Consider the following 17,347-nt stretch of genomic DNA (forward strand, 5'->3'; position numbering starts at 1 on the left):
CCCTGGTGTACAAATATAGGCAAGACTTTCTTCACCTTAGGTCTCCTAGTAATCTACTCACAGAAGTAATATCAACATTAAAATAAGATAATCTACTAAAGTTTAGTAAGATGCCTGGCAAATTATAAATATTTGCCAAGTGATAACTAACAATATTCTTATTTTTAAAGCTAAACCTATTAGGAAAACAAAACATGGTGTTTATTTCAGTCTTTCTACAATATCTGAATGCCTGCTATATATCAGACACTGCTGGCTTTCACAGAACTCACATTCCAAAAGGAGTGATGGGGCTGCTATTGCAATAAGAATGATTCAATCTAATTGAAAGTGTATCAACAAGCTCTGGGTAGAAGAACAATGAGTCACTGAATTCAATATACTAATTCTGTCACACTGTACTTAACTAATGAGAACCATCATTACATTAAGAAAGCAATATTATATTCATTAATTTATCTCTTATTTTTTATAATTTTGCTTTACTCACAGCATTTAGAAATGGCTGATCACCTCCTATGAGCCAATTACTGTTTTGAATGTTTACACAATACATGATTTTTAATCTTCAGAGCAATTCTACAAGTTGAGCAGGGTAGTAGCCTCATTTCATCGATGAACTAATAAAGGATCAGGAGTTAAATAATTTTCCTGAACTCACATTAGATGGTTTTAGAATGAAATGGGAAGTCTATATTGTTTTTCCAACTGCACCCTGTTGACAAAGGACAAATAGGAATAACTACAACCCCCATAATTTGGATTTCAGCTCTATTCAACATTCATGAATTTAGCATCATGAACTCAGATTTTGTTATAGTATATGGTAAATGAAACACAGACTGTTAGCAGCTCCTGTAAACAGATGAGACAATCAAACCAAGCACAATTCCAATAAAATGCTATGGGTTTCTGAATCAAATTTAGAAGTCATTGCTACAAATACAAAAACTGATGTGGCTAAACACATGTAAATGCACGCGCGCGCGCGCGCACACACACACACACACATTCTCTTTCTCTGTATCCTGTGTTAACACCCTGTGTCCTTTGACACAGGGGAAAGAAATCATACAAGAAAAGCAGGATGAAGACATGTCTCTTCCTTAGATTTCAAAGTTTTGGTTGAGAAATTCAACATTCAGCTTAATTTACTTAGTGAGAAATTACTATTATTATGTGCAATGCACTGCTCAGGTGTTTCAGGAATTGCAAACATCATGTAGAGACATAGACTGAATCTTTACTATCATTTGGAGAAAATGAAACAAATATAGATATACTCCAGGAAGAAAAATCTCTGCATCCTTAACAAACCATAACTCAAATGATGAGGCATTTTTGTCAGGGAGAGAAAACATCATTTTTCTTTTAAAGATAGAAAATCAGCTTTATGGAATCTGCTTAAATTTTCATTCTCATTGTTGACTTTTTACCCACATAAAAAAAAACTGGAAAGAATTGTTAACAATAAGGAACAATTCTCCCAATATTCCTCTGAAGATAATGCAATGCTTATACTAACTGATTAACTCCCTTTAAGTTTTACCTATATTTGTTGAATAAAATTAATCAAATTATATTTACGACTTTATATTCTTTCTGCTTACTTCATAGTTTGTCTAAAATGTCTTCTTATATTGTGTCTGTAATAATCTTTTTTTTTTTTTTTTTTTTTTTTGACGGAAACTTGCTATGTCGTCCAGGCTGGCCACCTCCCGGGCTCAAACGATTCTCCTGCCTCAGTCTCCTGAGTAGCTGGGATTACAAGTGCCTGCCACAGCGCCTGGCTAGTTGTTCTCATTTGTTTTTTTTTTTTTTTTCTGGTTGTTGTTGCTGTTGTTTAGTAGAGATGGAATTTCACCATGTTATCCGGGCTGGTTTCAAACTCCTGACCTCAGGAGTTTTGCCTCACTCACCCAAAGGGCTGGAATTACAGGCATGAGTCACCACACCAGGCCTCTAATCACCGATTCTAATGATTATAAAATGTTCAAGTTGGTGAATATCGACTTCTTTAGTAATTTCTCTTCTCTTAGGCAAGAGGTTATTTTGAAATACTTGCTATTACCATTTTAGAACTGAAGTCTTTTTCAAAGCAATCTTTCTTTTCCAAGTTTGAGACTTTTTCTTAAGAAATAATACAAGAAATGAAAATACTATGACAAAATATAAAACTTTGTAACAGTTCTTGGACACTTTAACAATATATAGCTATTACTTTCAAAAATATTAACGTAATTCACAATATTATCAGAAGTCCATGGAGAGTATATGCTTCAGTGTACCAGATGGAACAATGAGCACAACCGAGATGTAAATTGCTACGCTACTGTGAGCAGCAGAACAACAGCAAAAGGGTTCCATCTAATCATTTCAACAAGGGAGCAAACTTTTTATTAGGATTTCTTGCTAATATGAAAATATTCAGCTAAAAATATTTGTTTCCTGGGGAATGATATAAAGTATCAATAAGCATGATAAAATACACTATCACTATGAAATATAATAATTGCTGCATGAGATGAACACAGGGTTTCACAGAAAGATAAAGTATTTGAATGTTCACAAGGAGATTCTCAGATTTTTTGAATAATATTTAATAAACTTAGAGTTGAGCCTTGAACACTGTGGTGGTTGGGGTGACGAAAACCCACGTAGTCAGAAATCAGCATATAATGTTTGACTTCCTCAAAACTTAGCCTATTGTTGACTAGAAGCAGTGATGATAATATTCACAGTTGATTAATGCATATTATATATGTTATATGTATACTGTTTTTTTACAATAAAGTTAGCTAAAGGAAAGAAAATATTATTAAGAAAATTAAAAGAAAGATATATTTAATATTCATTAATGGAATACTAAATATAATTAGTGAAAGTGGATCATATTAGGGTTTTCATCCTCATCATCTTCATGTTGAGTAATCAGAGAAGGAGGAGAAAGAGCAGGGGTTAGTGTTGCTGTCTCAGGAGTGGCAGAAGTGGAAGAAACTCCAATTATAAGTGACTCACATAGTTGCAACCAGTGTTATTCAAGGGTCAATAGTATATATAGGTCAAAAGTTTTAAAACTGTATTCTCCAATTTTCTAAGTAAATTAAACTACATTATATTAAAAAATTAATAGGAAATTTCTGGGAATGCGCGGGTGCTGGGAACTATATACTAGATAAACCATTGTACTATCGGATTTCCACATAGTGCACATATGTGATTAACACATATATCATGAGAGAGGCAGTGCCTAGAGATGTAGCAGAAAAGGTAACATAGGGTAGTTCAAGATGGAGCCTAGATGCATGGCTGAAGAATCTGTATTGATCATTTACTGATTTAAACATAAATTGAATATTGTGAAGAGAAGAGATGAAATGAAATTACATACCCATTCCGAAAGAAGTAAAGATTTCCTGATGGAAAAGTAAAAACAAATAATGTTAAAGACACACTAAGAAAGAAATTGGCTCTGTGTGAAAGAGAGATCATCAGCTTAATTATTTATATTATAAGTCATCTTGATACTTTAAAGGTGATATCCTTAAGGATATAACTTACAATACTTTTTTCTTCAAAATATCAAGTGCCTACTGTGTCTTAATAAGCATTCTAAGCCAAAACGGAAATGAAAAAAAGAGACAGATTTTCTTGCACCTAAAGAGCTAATGAGGTTGTAGGTTGAGAAACACAAATCAAAAAGTCAAAATATAACTTTGAAAAAGTGAAACTGGCACATTGGCTCTGGCCTGTAATACTAGCACTTCAGGATTCTGAAGCAGGAGGATCACTTATGCTTAGCAGTTCAAAACCAGCCAAAGCAACAAAGTGAGAGCCCATCTCTAAGAAAAGATAAACAAAATTAGCTGGGTGTTGTGGTAAGTTACTGTAGTCTCAGATACTGGCTTAGGTGAGAAGGTTGCTTGAAAATGGGAAGTCAAGGCTGCAGTGAACTGGTACACCACGCTTAAGCCTGAATGACAGAGCAAGACCCTGTCTCAAAAAAAAAAAAAAAAAAAAATTTATAGAGTGATGCACTGTGATAAGTGCTTTAGAGAAAAATACAGCAGGAAAGGAAAATAAAGAAAGTATCACAGACACAATTGATTTTTGTTTTGTTTTGTTTTGTTTTTGATTTTGAGACAGAGTCTTGCTCTATCACCCAGGCTGGAGTGCAGTGGCCTGATCTCGGCTCACTGCAAGCTCTGCCTCTCAGGTTCATGCCATTCTCCTGCCTCAGCCTTCCCAGCAGCTGGGACTACAGGCGCCCACCACCACACCCGGCTAATTTTTTTGTATTAATAGTGGAGTCAGAATTTCACCGTGTTAGCCAGGATGGTCTCGATCTCCTGACCTCGTGATCTGCCTGCCTCAGCCTCCCAAAGTGCTGGGATTACAGGCATGAGCCACAGCGCCTGGCCCAAAACTGAATTTTTAAGATCATGGTCAGAAAAGACATAGTATAGAATATATTTGGGCAGATACCTAAAAGAGGCTAGAAACTAAAGCATGTGGCTGTTTCATGTATTTCAGCTTTTTCCTAGCTTTTTGGGAAGAGAAAACTAAATTAAAAATATCTAAATCTAAATTGATTATTTCTCCATACCATATTTGCCCCCATTGTCTATTACGAAAATTCTGATATAAAGGAGAAAGAATAGAGAAAACTGAAGCCAGACCTCAAGGTTGAGAACAACTTATTTATGATCAGTAAAGTCTCATAATATGTACGGTAATTTTAGCATAGTAGGTGAGTGTTATTCCGTGTGAAATGAATCAAAATCTTATTCAGAATACTGAAAGAAAATATGACAAGTGTATATGGAGACCAGAGACAAGTGCTCTGCTGCCTTTGGCGTAGAGCACAAGCAACATTTTTAAGCTTCATTACTTGTTTCTCAATATAAGAGGAGGGGAGAAGGTCTGCCTATTGACCTCGACAGCATCCTCCCGCAGCTAATCATCCTTCATTCCCCTTGTCCCTGAATCCCCTTGACCTGCCCCTCCTTCATTTGATTGGCTCTGTGTACTTACGTTAGAATCAGAAGATCTTGGGGAACTGTGGCTTCTAAACATGTACACTAGACTCTACCCATATCCAGCCCTGGGACCCTACAAACTTGCTCAACTGAATTTTCCTCCCATAGAGACACTCTTCCTGCTGAGTTTCTCCTCTGCTCCTAGAGCCAAATGGCATCTCCTGTCCTATCCCTGGATGGATTAACCCAGGAAACCTCCTGGATCCCAGAGGAGTCAGACAAAGGAACGGTGGCCTTGAGGGTGCTGAGATTCTCACAGATATAAAGGGGATATCCTGAAATCTAGGGTTTCTTCCTTCCCTTTTCTCTCCCTTACAGCTTCTGCTGTTCCTGGGAGCTTTGCTCTATTACTCACCCAGCTCAGACTGTTGCTGGACCTGATAGTTTTTGCATAGCTAAAGTGGTTCTCGAAGAACTCTTGTCTGCACAAGGTCTGAGCTGCTTCTCCAGAATCTGCAGCATGGTTTTCCATGACTGCATGAAGATCTGGAGCCACTGGGAACTAGGCAGAGAATGTTCTCATGTGTCCAACATGGCATGTCACTCCTCTCCATGACCAGTGGAATAAATGCATTCAGATGAAGCCCTGCCATCATTACTTTGTCAACTAGAAATACATTTCAATTTACCTTAGAGCAACATGTCCTACACTACCTTGGCCCTGGGAGGTCCCTGAGATGGAACTTTCTAGACTTTCTCTCCATTACCCCTTGAGTTGGGATGAGCAGTGCCAGGTAATATAGGAGGGAATCCTACATCCTGTGGTTGCTGAGAGACCCTTGGAAGGCTTCATCTGGAGCATGAGGAGCAGGAAAGATGTCCCTTCTGGAGTGGAGGTCAACAGTGTTTTTAGATTAAATTCTTACATTACAATAAAAGTGAATTGCCTGGGCACGGTGGCTCATGCCTGTAATCCCAGCGGTTAACTAAACAACTCTACTAAAATTGCAAAAAAAATTAGCCAGGCATGGCAGTGGACACCTGTAAAATCCCAGCTACTTGGGAGGCTGAGGCAAGAGAATTGCTTGAACTTGGGAGGCAGAGGTTGAAGTGAGCTGAGATCACTTCACTGCACTCCAGCCTGGGCACTAGAACAAGATTCCATCCAAACAAAACAAAACAAAAACAAAAACAAACAAACAAACAAAAATCTTCTGTTTTGAAAATACTTAATCATCTATGTTAACACCCCCCTATGCCCCCTGAAATGCAGTCAGTTGGAAGAAAGAGTGTGGTCTTCAAAGATTTATAGAAGGACACTTCAGGAACCAAGCTCATTCTTCTCCAGAACCCACAAAGTGGCTTTGCAACTGGCCTTGGAGATTTCCAAAAGCTAACAACACTGCACTGTGAGACTCTCATCGCTGAGCGGAATCCATCATATTCGACAGCAAGCTTTGGTGAGAACACAGATATATTTCTGAGGTAAGTATACAATTTCAGAGTAGGAGCTACTATTAGGTTACAAATCCAAACAAACACAATTTGGGGAATTTAATTTATCTGCAAACTTAGATTTTTTCTTTTTACATGAAATTATCTCATTTTCTGAGTTTTAAAAACAGCACCATTTCTTTTTAAAAATTATTCTAAACATAATCCATAGGTTTACAGGCTCCATTTACTTAACCTATTTACAAATTAACATTTTTGTCATCTGTCTTGCTACATGCTCCTCAAATTAAGATTATGATAAATTTTTTACTTAATGTATTTCTTAGTTGTTTGTATAGATTGTAAGCATTTCACAATAGTTTCCAAATATCTAGTAATTTTTTAATCTCTGTAGATTCTATAAATGGCTTACTGGTACTGTAATTTATGTGTATGAATGTGTTACATTCTACTGTACTAGTGGTAATGTGCCTATGTTACAATGTATGGCTATATATAGGCAGAGTGCAGTGAATGATTTGGGCAAACATTTTTTCCTAAAAAATGGTAAAAGTCTCTTCACAAGCCTCCATTCATCTGTCAAAGAAAGCAAGAAATGAGTATTCCTGCAGAAAAGTCTCACTGGCAATCATGCAGAAATATCAGAAATAGAGGGCTCATATATTTATGAAGTGTAGAAACCAGGATTTAGGTTTTTTCATGTCTCTGTTTCTTTGTTTGTTTTAGACAGGGTCACCAAGACTGGAGTGCAGTGGTGGAAATAAGACTCACTACTGCCTCTACTTCCTACTTCAAGCAATCCTTCAGCCTCATCTCCCAAAGTAGCTGGGACTACAGGCATGGGCCATCATGTTCAGCTATCATACATACATATATATTTATAGAGATAGGCTGACCTAGACATTTTGCCATGTCGCCAGTCTAGAACTCCTGAGCTCAAAAAACCTGCTGATTTGGCCTCCCCAAATACTGGGATTATAGGCTTGAGCCACCTTATCTGGCCTAGGTTTTCTTTCTTCTTTCTTTTCTATTTTTTTTTTTTCAAAACATACATTTAAAACTCTGACTTACTGTCTAGTGCCTATTAGTATAGCATAATACTTACTTTTTTTCTGACTGTGTGAAAGAGTAATGATAATGCTTCCAAAGAACTTAAAAAATATTTGTATCCTTTGTGTACTCTTCTATAGTTTATCAATCTTTTTATAATTTTAATTACCTGTATTTTAAGGAGGTTGATATGTCAGCCAGTATTTCCTCAAATTCTCAGACAGTCCGAGAATAGTAAACATTCCAGAATGTTTTTGTTGATTGAATTAACATAGCAGCCTAGAAAAACAATGATTGTTTTAACTTGGAGAAGTGCCTTTACCTCAATTTGTCTGTTTTACCTTGAAGAGCAAAGGCTAACTTTTTCTGGTTTTGGTCTAATTATGAGTTCTGCTCTAACATTTTCAAGCAGGTTCCTTCTGGAAAAGTCATGATGGATGGTTGTTACAGTTAAATAAAAAAGTGAGAGTAGAAGAGCTTAGTTAGCTTGCCTTCTCTAAATCAATCACAGGCAATTAAGAGTGTTATTGATTTTCAGACCATTTCAAGACTCAACCCTTGAGTTTACAGGTTGATGAAACTGCCCAAGCAGTTTGGTGGACACTAACACCTGAGAAAATCTGACATTTTTCTATGCAGGAAAGTAGAGTTTGGAAAGTGGGCCGTGTGTTGATTGGAGAACAGTCTTGTTTGTCTACAGAAGTCGATATCTCTTAGTGCCTTGGTTTTCTATTTTTCCTCTTTCTGTCATTGCAAATTAAAGCCTATACTTCTCTAGAAAAAAAAAAAAAGGATATTATTCAATCACAACCTGATTCAAACTTTGCTTGCATCTTTGTCTCCCCAGGGTAGAAGATTAAATTCTTGTGGTTTTCTTTCCTTAGGAAAATGGACTCAGACTTCTCACATGCCTTCCAGAAGGAACTCACCTGTGTCATCTGTTCGAACTACCTGGTAGACCCTGTCACCATCTGCTGTGGGCACAGCTTCTGTAGGCCCTGTCTCTGCCTTTCCTGGGAAGAAGTCCGAAGTCCTACCAACTGCCCTTCATGCAGAGAACCATCACAGAACAAGGACTTCGAAACCAATATTCTTCTGAATAATTTAGTGACCATTGTGAGAAAAGCCAATCTCTGGCAATTCCTGAGCTCTAGAAACAAAAATGTGGGACCCACAGGGAAACAAAGAAGATGTTCTGTGACGTGGAAAAGAGTCTGCTCTGTTTGCTGTGCTCCAACTCTCAGGGGCACAGGGCTCACAAACACTATCCCATTGAAGGGGCAGCTGAGGAACACCGGGTAAGAGATGGCTCTGCGATCACCTGAAAGCTGGAGGGTGCCAGAGGTAAAGAGATTAGAAGGACGATGAGAATCATAGTGGTGATTACTCCATTCTTTACTGAGTGCCAGGTGCTGTTCTAGGTACCAGTGATGAAATTTTGAATAAAGTATGCAATTCTACCTTCCTTCATAGAGCTTGCACCCAAACAGAGGGTGAATAAGTAAATGTCATTATTATTGACTCTACAGTTCAATGCTAAAGGCATTGAAAAGCTACCAAAACTACAAGTGCAAATAAACGTATTTTGGAAATCTATTTAATATTACTGGACAAGAGAGTATGGGAATAGCACACTACAAAATCAGGGGACTAGCACAGTGGGTTCTGAAGCAGGATGTTTCACTGAACATTAGCCAGGTTACAGGAAATCTTCACTCTTCAGTTCCCTAAACTGTTCTACATTCTGAAACTTCAGAATTGAAAAATATCAATTGAGGATGAGCAGTGAAATTTTTTTCGCTTCTCTAATGTATTTATATATTATATCCCTTGCCTGTGTATGCCACTCAGAGTGTGGAATCCATGGTATTTGACTTTCTGTTGTTCAACCTCATAATTCTTTTGCAGGAGAAGCTCTTAAAGTAAATGAGGATTTTATGGAAAAGGATTCAAAAAAAATTGAGAAATCTAAATGAGGAGAGAAGAACAGCCTTCCTCTGGAGGGTAAGTTTGAGACTGAGTCCTCACAACCAGCTTGAGACAGGCATGCTGATAACATTTATATTAGCAACTTGAGTTGAAATTCTCACATGCCAGATTTTGTCATGTGTTTATTCATAGGCTGGAAAACAACCAGACTGTTCAATATAATGCTTGTTTGGGTTTTCTGGAAATGTTTTTCAGATAAGAAAATAATAATTATAAATTCTGAAGGGCCAGTATGTGCTTAAAATTAATAAGTATTTCAGGCAGAGTTTTCTGAATAAGATGAATTATGTAATATTAATTACATAGTATATAATTGAAAAATAAATGTATTTAATGGTGAATATGATGTTGTCCAGGGGGAAGAAATCAGGTGGGAACAGTAATTTAAGAAATGTGCCTGTGCTAGTGAAATCTAATAGCAAAGGACCCAGATGATGCCAGTTCAAGTAGGAGAAAATGTAACATGATGAAAAGCTGAGGAGAAGGGATAAAAAATGACTGGGGGACTGAGAGAATAACTATCTCAATATTGAGAGGAGAGACACAATGGAACGGAGATTCATGTTCTTAGAATGGCAGGGCAATACAGAGCCTATGGCTTTTGACAGAAGAAAGATAGGAGACAGAAAAGAGGTAGTCGGTTCGAGAGATGGGAGTTAAATTTTTTACTAAGATCCTTTTTGTGTGATCCTGATTGTAATATACTAACAACATTTCTACTAAGAGTGATTGTTTAGGCTGTGAAGTACAAAGATTTGATACTACAAACTAATTGAGTAACAAAGATTATATATATTATTGATGACAATTTAACACTCATAAATTTTAGTTGTTTTCTAATGGTATTTCAGATTTGAGAGGACATATATTTAAACATTTAAATCTAAAGTACTATTTTACAGGTGTTCAGGAATTGATGAATTACATAAATTTTGAAGGAAGATCTTGCTTAACTCATCATACTGTTTGTAAATGATGGAAAATAAAAGAAGGAATGAGGAGGATGAATTTGTGGGTTCTGTGAGGTGGAAGTAGCCTGGGTATGTAACCGACAAAATCCATGTCTCTACAGGGCAATGAGGTTTTACGGGCACAGATGATCGGGAATGAGTATAGGAAGCTGCATCCAGTTCTCCATAAAGAAGGAAAACAACATTTAGAGAGATGAACAAGGAGTACCAAGAGATTTTTCAACAACTCCAGAGAAGTTGGATCAATATGGATCAAAAGAGTAAACACTTGAAAGAAATGTATCAGGAACTAATGGAAATGTGTCATAAACCAGATGTGGAGCTGCTCCACATAAGAACTGAGGGTGACCCTTGAGGCAATTTATGTTAGCTGGCCTTTATATCTTTGCTTTCCATCGGGTACCAAAGACATTATTTCTTCACCTCCTGCATTAATGGTGGAGTCATTCCCATGGATTACAGAGATAAACTATAACTCCTAACCTAATCATGGAAAGAGTGCAATTAGATTTCCATAGAAACATTTTCTACCACAAGTTTTCTCCTCTAGCACATTTCATTCAAACTCTGGAAGAAAAAAAATTCATTTGAAAATTCAATTTTTGTCTCCATTGGATAATACACAGAAATTAGGGAAAAACTAACATTTCCTTCTTCCCCCTTTTGGGAAGGCCTACGTTTGAAATGCTCCTGATTTGAGACACATTATCCTATGGGGACTAGCCCTGAAAACTACCACTTTGTAGACAGCTGCAGCAATGCGCAGTCACTACTCACACCTTTCTCTCTCACTCAAATTCAGGGTCCTGAATTTATCAGAAATAGATTCTGTCAACAGGTCTTACTGGTATAATTGTTAGAGATGAGAATACATTTAAAAAGGGTTGCAGTGATAGTATGTGATAATTCTAAAGTTTTCAAAGCCTTAAGACTACATGGGCAGAATAACAACTTTTTTGTTTGTTTGTTTGTTTGGTCCTCAACAGTGAAATACTAGCTAATACTGGGTGTCTAATTTGCAAGAAGAAGGCCAACATACAAAGAAAGAGCCTTTTGACTAAGCATTAGGGGTTATGACAGAAATAAAAAACTTTTCTAGAAATGATGAGACAGAAGCTAACCACCAAAATTACTCATGCGGGGAATATTGCCATAATAACCAACGAATGCATCTTTTACATGCTGGGAAGAGTTTTCTTAAGACTTCTTAATATTCTTAGGACTGGCACCAGAAAAAAGCAAAAACATCTGGATAAGACTGAATAAGAATTTCTTTCAGGTCCAGACACAGAGCCTTATTATGCCTTTAATCCCAGCCTTTCGGAGGCTGGTGCAGGAGGAAGGCTTGAATCCAGGAGTTCAAGATGAGCCTGGACAACACTGAGATACCCTATTTCTATAAAAGTAAATTTTTAAAAACTTAGCCAGGCATGGTGGCACACCTCTGTGGTTTCAGCTACTTAGGAGGCTGAGGCAGGAGGATCACTTGAGCTTAGGAGTTTGATGCTACAGTGAACCATAATTGTTCCACTGCATTCCATTCTGGGCAACAGAGCTAGAACTTTTCTCAAAACCAACCAACAAATAAAAAAAAGGTATTTTATTTCAGCATAATATTTTATTTGTATGCATTTGCATGTACACATATATATGTGTGAGTGTTGATGTATTTTAGTGTAGAAGACAAGTTTTAAGTCATTAGATGGATGATAGTTTAAGCTTACATCCCCAAACTGTAGCATGTGTTAGAATAATCCAAAAGGCTTGCTTTATAGCTATCCCTAAACCCCATCCTATAAAGCTAATTGTAACTACAGACATCTAAATAATTATTTATGTTAGGTATATAAGAGATACTTATCTGAGAGCATATTCTTATAGAATCAAAGATTTCCTTTTCAATAGAAGCTTATTCTCATTAACAAATGACCATAAAACGTTTTTTTAAAAGATGATACTTTTGGCCGGGCGCGGTGGCTCAAGCCTGTAATCCCAGCACTTTGGGAGGCCGAGTCGGGTGGATCACGAGGTCAGGAGATCGAGACTATTCTGGCTAACATAGTGAAACCCCGTCTCTACTAAAAATACAAAAAACTAGCCGGGCGTGGTGGCGGGTGCCTGTAGTCCCAGCTACTCGGGAGGCTGAGGCGGGAGAATGGCATGAACCCGGGAGGCGGAGTTTGCAGTGAGCCGAGATCACGCCACTGCACTCCAGTCTGGGAGACACAGCGAGACTCCGTCTCAAAAAAAAAAAAAAAAAAAAAGGTGATACTTTTAAAAATAATATCAGCGGCCGGGTGTGGTGGCTTAAGCCTGTAATCTCAGCACTTTGGGAGGCCGAGGCGGGCGGATCCTGAGGTCCGGAGATCGAGACCATCCAGGCTAACACGGTGAAACCCTCATCTCTACTAAAAAATGCAAAAAACTAGCCGGGCGAGGTGGCAGGCGCGGGTAGTTCCAGCTACTCGGGAGGCTGAGGCAGGAGAATGGCATGAACTCAGGAGGCAGAGCTTGCAGCGAGCTGAGATCCGGTCACTGCACTCCAGCCTGGGTGACAGAGCGAGACTCCGTCTCAAAAAAAATAAATAAATGAATAAATAAAAATAATATCAGCAAGATTTACCATTAAAATCTCCAAGCGATTTAGTCCTTCTGATATTTTTCTGTACATGTTTTCGTGTATATCCACTTTGTTTATACTTTTTAAAAAAAATTTTCCAAAATAAATCGTATTTATTTATTGTATTTTAAAGCTCAAAATGTATTTAAACATTTTATTAATTTAGGCTTTTACAAATAATATCTTGTTATTTGATATGTTCAGTTAATTACTAGTTGGTAACTGTAGATATAAAGTTTTTAAATGGCAGAAGTCTACTTTATAAATTATGAAGCCTGAGATTGTCAAACCCTAATTTGATCAATGCACAATTTACATTATATTGTATGTTATAAATATGTGCAATTTTTATATATTGATTAAAAATAAAAATTTAAAAATTATTTTTCAAATAAGTTGTCATTTAAATAAAGGTTTTATTGGATTAGTTTGAATTTAGTAAAAATGCTTTAAATAAAATCACCTGAATGTTTTTTCTGCACAGTACTGATTTCATTTCCCTACATTTAAAATTAAATCAGCCATAGCTGCCAGACATTGAGGCTCTACTTCTCTTTTTCCAAAACCATCCATCATCATCATTAGCCTTTTGATCTTGAAATCTAAAAGGTGATAGAAATTGATCAGCACTGAAGGGATTTATGTTGATGAGCAAGGTGAGATGGTAGCAGAACCTAGATTTCAGTGAAGAAATGGCAGAAGTTATCAAAGAATGGAATGATGTATATTCAAATATCATATAAAAATACTATCAGATGTGGGAGCAGAACTGAAAGTAGATTTGGGGCCCCAGAAAATCAAACATGATTTTGCCAGGTGGGTGTTGTTTAACAATCAACGACAAAAGCCAGGCATGGTGGCTCACACCGGTAAAGCCAGCGCTTTCGGAGGCCGAGGCAGGTGGATCACTAGATGTCAGGAGTTCGAGACCAGTCTGGCCAACATGGTGAAACTGTGTCTCTACTAAAAATACAAAATCAGTCAGGTGTGGTGGCACATGCCTGTAATCTCAACAACTCGGGACTCTGAGACAGGAGAATCATTTGAAACTGGGAGACAGAGGTTGCGTTGAGCCAAGATCATGCCATTGCACTCCAACCTAGACGACAGAGGGTGACTCCACCTCAAAAAAAAAAAAAAAAAAAAAAAAAATTAATCAATCAATAACAAGATAAACCAGCACTAACCAGAACTAGAGGGTGTTTGTAGAGGATTATTTACAGAGATTAGACATTGAGTTGATTTAATCAGTGGTGGAAAGGTAAATCCTTTCATTGATACTCTGTGCCGCAGAAACCTAATCAGGGAAGGGATTTAAGGATCCTATAATACATTGGCCTCCAAAAAGCAAGGCTTATTATTTATAGAGGCATTTGGAATTTGCTAGACTGTGGAAATCTCAAAGAATAGCATCTGTTATCCAGAAAGCCCAGAGGACAGGGAACTCCTGAGTCAAACGCATGAATTTTCCTGCAAGCACTGTTCAGACCAGTTATAGAATATTCAGGTGAGTATCTCCTTTAATTTTGGTTCTTTGTTTATACAAATTGTGAACTTCTGGAGGGACAGTCCTAGATATTATACAGTTTTATCTATAGCACGATATCTAGAATTTAATTGGAAACCTTTATTGCAAAATATGAAAAGTTCTATGTTGTCTGTAACTTCAGGGTGCATGCAGCGTTGGTCATCTGCAAAGTTTTCAAAGTGCTCAAAGGCACTTTTTTATTTTCCTAATATTCCATTGAAGTTTTTATTTATGTAATAGTATTTTTAATTTACAAAATCTATTTTCTTGTTTGAATGTTCTTTTCAAAGCCTCTTGTTATTTTTTGATATATATAATGAATATATATAGTCTGATATTCTATTTTATGGAATATTACATGTATGACTTTGTGAAGGTTATAAATTTTTATTTTTTTCATTTTTTATTTTTTATGTCACAAAAATTTTTAAAAATTAAGAATTCATACAACTTCACAAAGTCACAGGAGTCCATACATTATGTTTAAGATCAAAACTTACCCTCAAATGGTTCAAGGATAAAAGGATGTCTTAAACTTCTAAGTATTTCGCAAGTGATGATGACAAAAAGTAAAAAGTAAACAAATAAAAGATGTATTCTAGCACAGAAAAGGGGACAATCACATACAATCGACACGGTTAATTTTTTTGATACAGGATCTCACTGTTGCCTAGTCTGAAGTGCCCTGATGCAATCAAGGCTCACTGAAGTCTTGACTTCCTGTGCTCAAGCCATCCTCTCACCTCAGCCTCCAGAGTAGCTGGGACTACGGGCACTACAAGTGTGGGCCTGGTTAAATTTTTGTTTTTCTAGAGATGGGGTCTCCCTATGTTGCCCAGGCTGGTCTTAAACTCCTGAGCTCAAGCAATTTTCCTGCTTCAGCCGCCCAAAGTGTTGAAATTACAGGCGTGAGCCACTGTGCCTGGCCCTATATAAATTCTTAGTTTTCCCAGTTTCTTTCTTTCTGTCTTTTTTTTAAGAGATGGGGGTTTCTCACTTGTTGCCCAGGCTTATCTTGAACTCCTGAGTTCAAGTGATCCTCCCAGCTTAGGCTCCTAAAGTGCTGGGATTACAGGAATGAGCCTCCACGCCTGGTCGCAGTTTCATCATGGAAGTAATGGAACAGCAAGCATAAAATGACCTCATAGAGCTTTAAGGAGAAAAATAAGATATTAATAATACGTGTAAAACATTTGCATATTAGTTTCCCGGAACTGCTGTTGTAGGGGTGGCCTGCCCCTCCACACCTGTGAGTCTATCTTGTCAGGTGCGATGAGAGACTGAGAAAAGAAATAAGACACAGAGACAAAGTATAGAGAAACAACAGTGGGCCCAGGAGACCGGCACTCAGCATATCAGCGACCTGCACTGGCACGGGTCTCTGAGTTCCCTCAGGTTTTACTGATTATTATTTTCATTATCTCAGCAAGAGGAACGCGGTAGGAGAGCAGGGTGATAATAGGGAGAAGGTCAGGAAGAAAACATGTGAGCCAAGGAATCTGTGTCACAATTAAGTTCAAGGGGAGGTACCATGCCTGGATGTACACGTAGGCCAGATGTATGTTTCTCTCCACCCAAACATCTCAGTGAGTAAAGAATAACAAAGCAACATTGCTGCCAACATGTCACGCCTCCCGCCATAGGGCAGTTATTCTCCTATCTCAGAACTGAACAAATGTACAATAGGGTTTTATACCAAGGTGCTCCATTCCCAGGGGCAGGCAGGAGACAGTGGCCTTCCTCCATCTCAACTGCAAGAGGCTTTCCTCTTTCACTAATTCACTTCAGCACAGACCCTTTACGGGTGTCGGGCTGGGGCACGGTCAGGTCTTTCTGATCCCACGAGGCCATATTTCAGACTACCACATGGGGAGAAACCTTGGACAATACCCGGCTTTCCAAGGCAGAGGTCCCTGCAGCTTTTCGCAGTGCATTGTGCCCTGGTGAGGACTAGAGAATGGTGATAACTTTTACCAAGCATACTGCTCCTAAACATTTTGTTAACAAGGCATGTCCTGCACAGCCCTACATCCCTTCAACCTTGATTCCATGCAACACATGTTTCTGTGAGCACAAGGTTGGGGCAAAGTGGCTGGGGCAAAGTTACAAATTAACAGCATCTCAGCAAAGCAATTGTTTAAGGTACAGATCAAAATGGAATTTCTTATGTCTTTCTTTTCTACATAGACACAGTAATAGTCTGATCTCCCTTTCTTTTCCCTACAGCTGTAATAAACTATCACAGATAAAACAATAATTTGCTCTTTCACATTCTGAAAGCCTAAAATTTAAAATCAACATGTTGACAGAGTTGGTTCCCACTGGAGATTCTGAGGGGAAACCCAGCCCCTCCCTGTCTGCTAGCTTCTGGTGGCTGATGGGAACCTTTAGCTTTCATTGGCTTGTGGCAACCTAGTTCCCCTGAGCTCTGTCTCTGCCTCTGTCTCCACATGGCTGTCTAGGTGTCTAAGACATTCCTTTTATTTCTTCTATAGTGATACCAGTCATTGGACTTAGGCCCCACCCTAAATCCTAAATCCAGACTAATCTCATTGGGAGATTATCGAGGTAATTACATCTGCAAAGATCCTATTTTCCAAAGGTCATATTCACAGGTTTCAGGGGTTAGGACTTAGACATATATTTTGGGGGGCCACTCTTTAACTTGCACTTTAAAAAAAAATGCCTGGCTCATAAAAGAGCCACAATACAACAAAAACACAACTGTATTTTTATTTTCACTGCTGTAGACGCA

At 37.9% G+C, this 17,347-nt stretch overlaps 1 pseudogene; it reads left to right on the forward strand.

Moving 5' to 3' along the window:
* The first annotated feature begins 8,166 nt into the window (after positions 1–8,166).
* Positions 8,167–10,799, forward strand: LOC119626419 (tripartite motif-containing protein 43-like; annotated as a pseudogene).
* Positions 10,800–17,347: the final 6,548 nt, after the last annotated feature.

This window comes from Chlorocebus sabaeus, chromosome 1, assembly GCF_047675955.1.
Source record: "Chlorocebus sabaeus isolate Y175 chromosome 1, mChlSab1.0.hap1, whole genome shotgun sequence".
Lineage (NCBI taxonomy): Eukaryota > Metazoa > Chordata > Mammalia > Primates > Cercopithecidae > Chlorocebus > Chlorocebus sabaeus.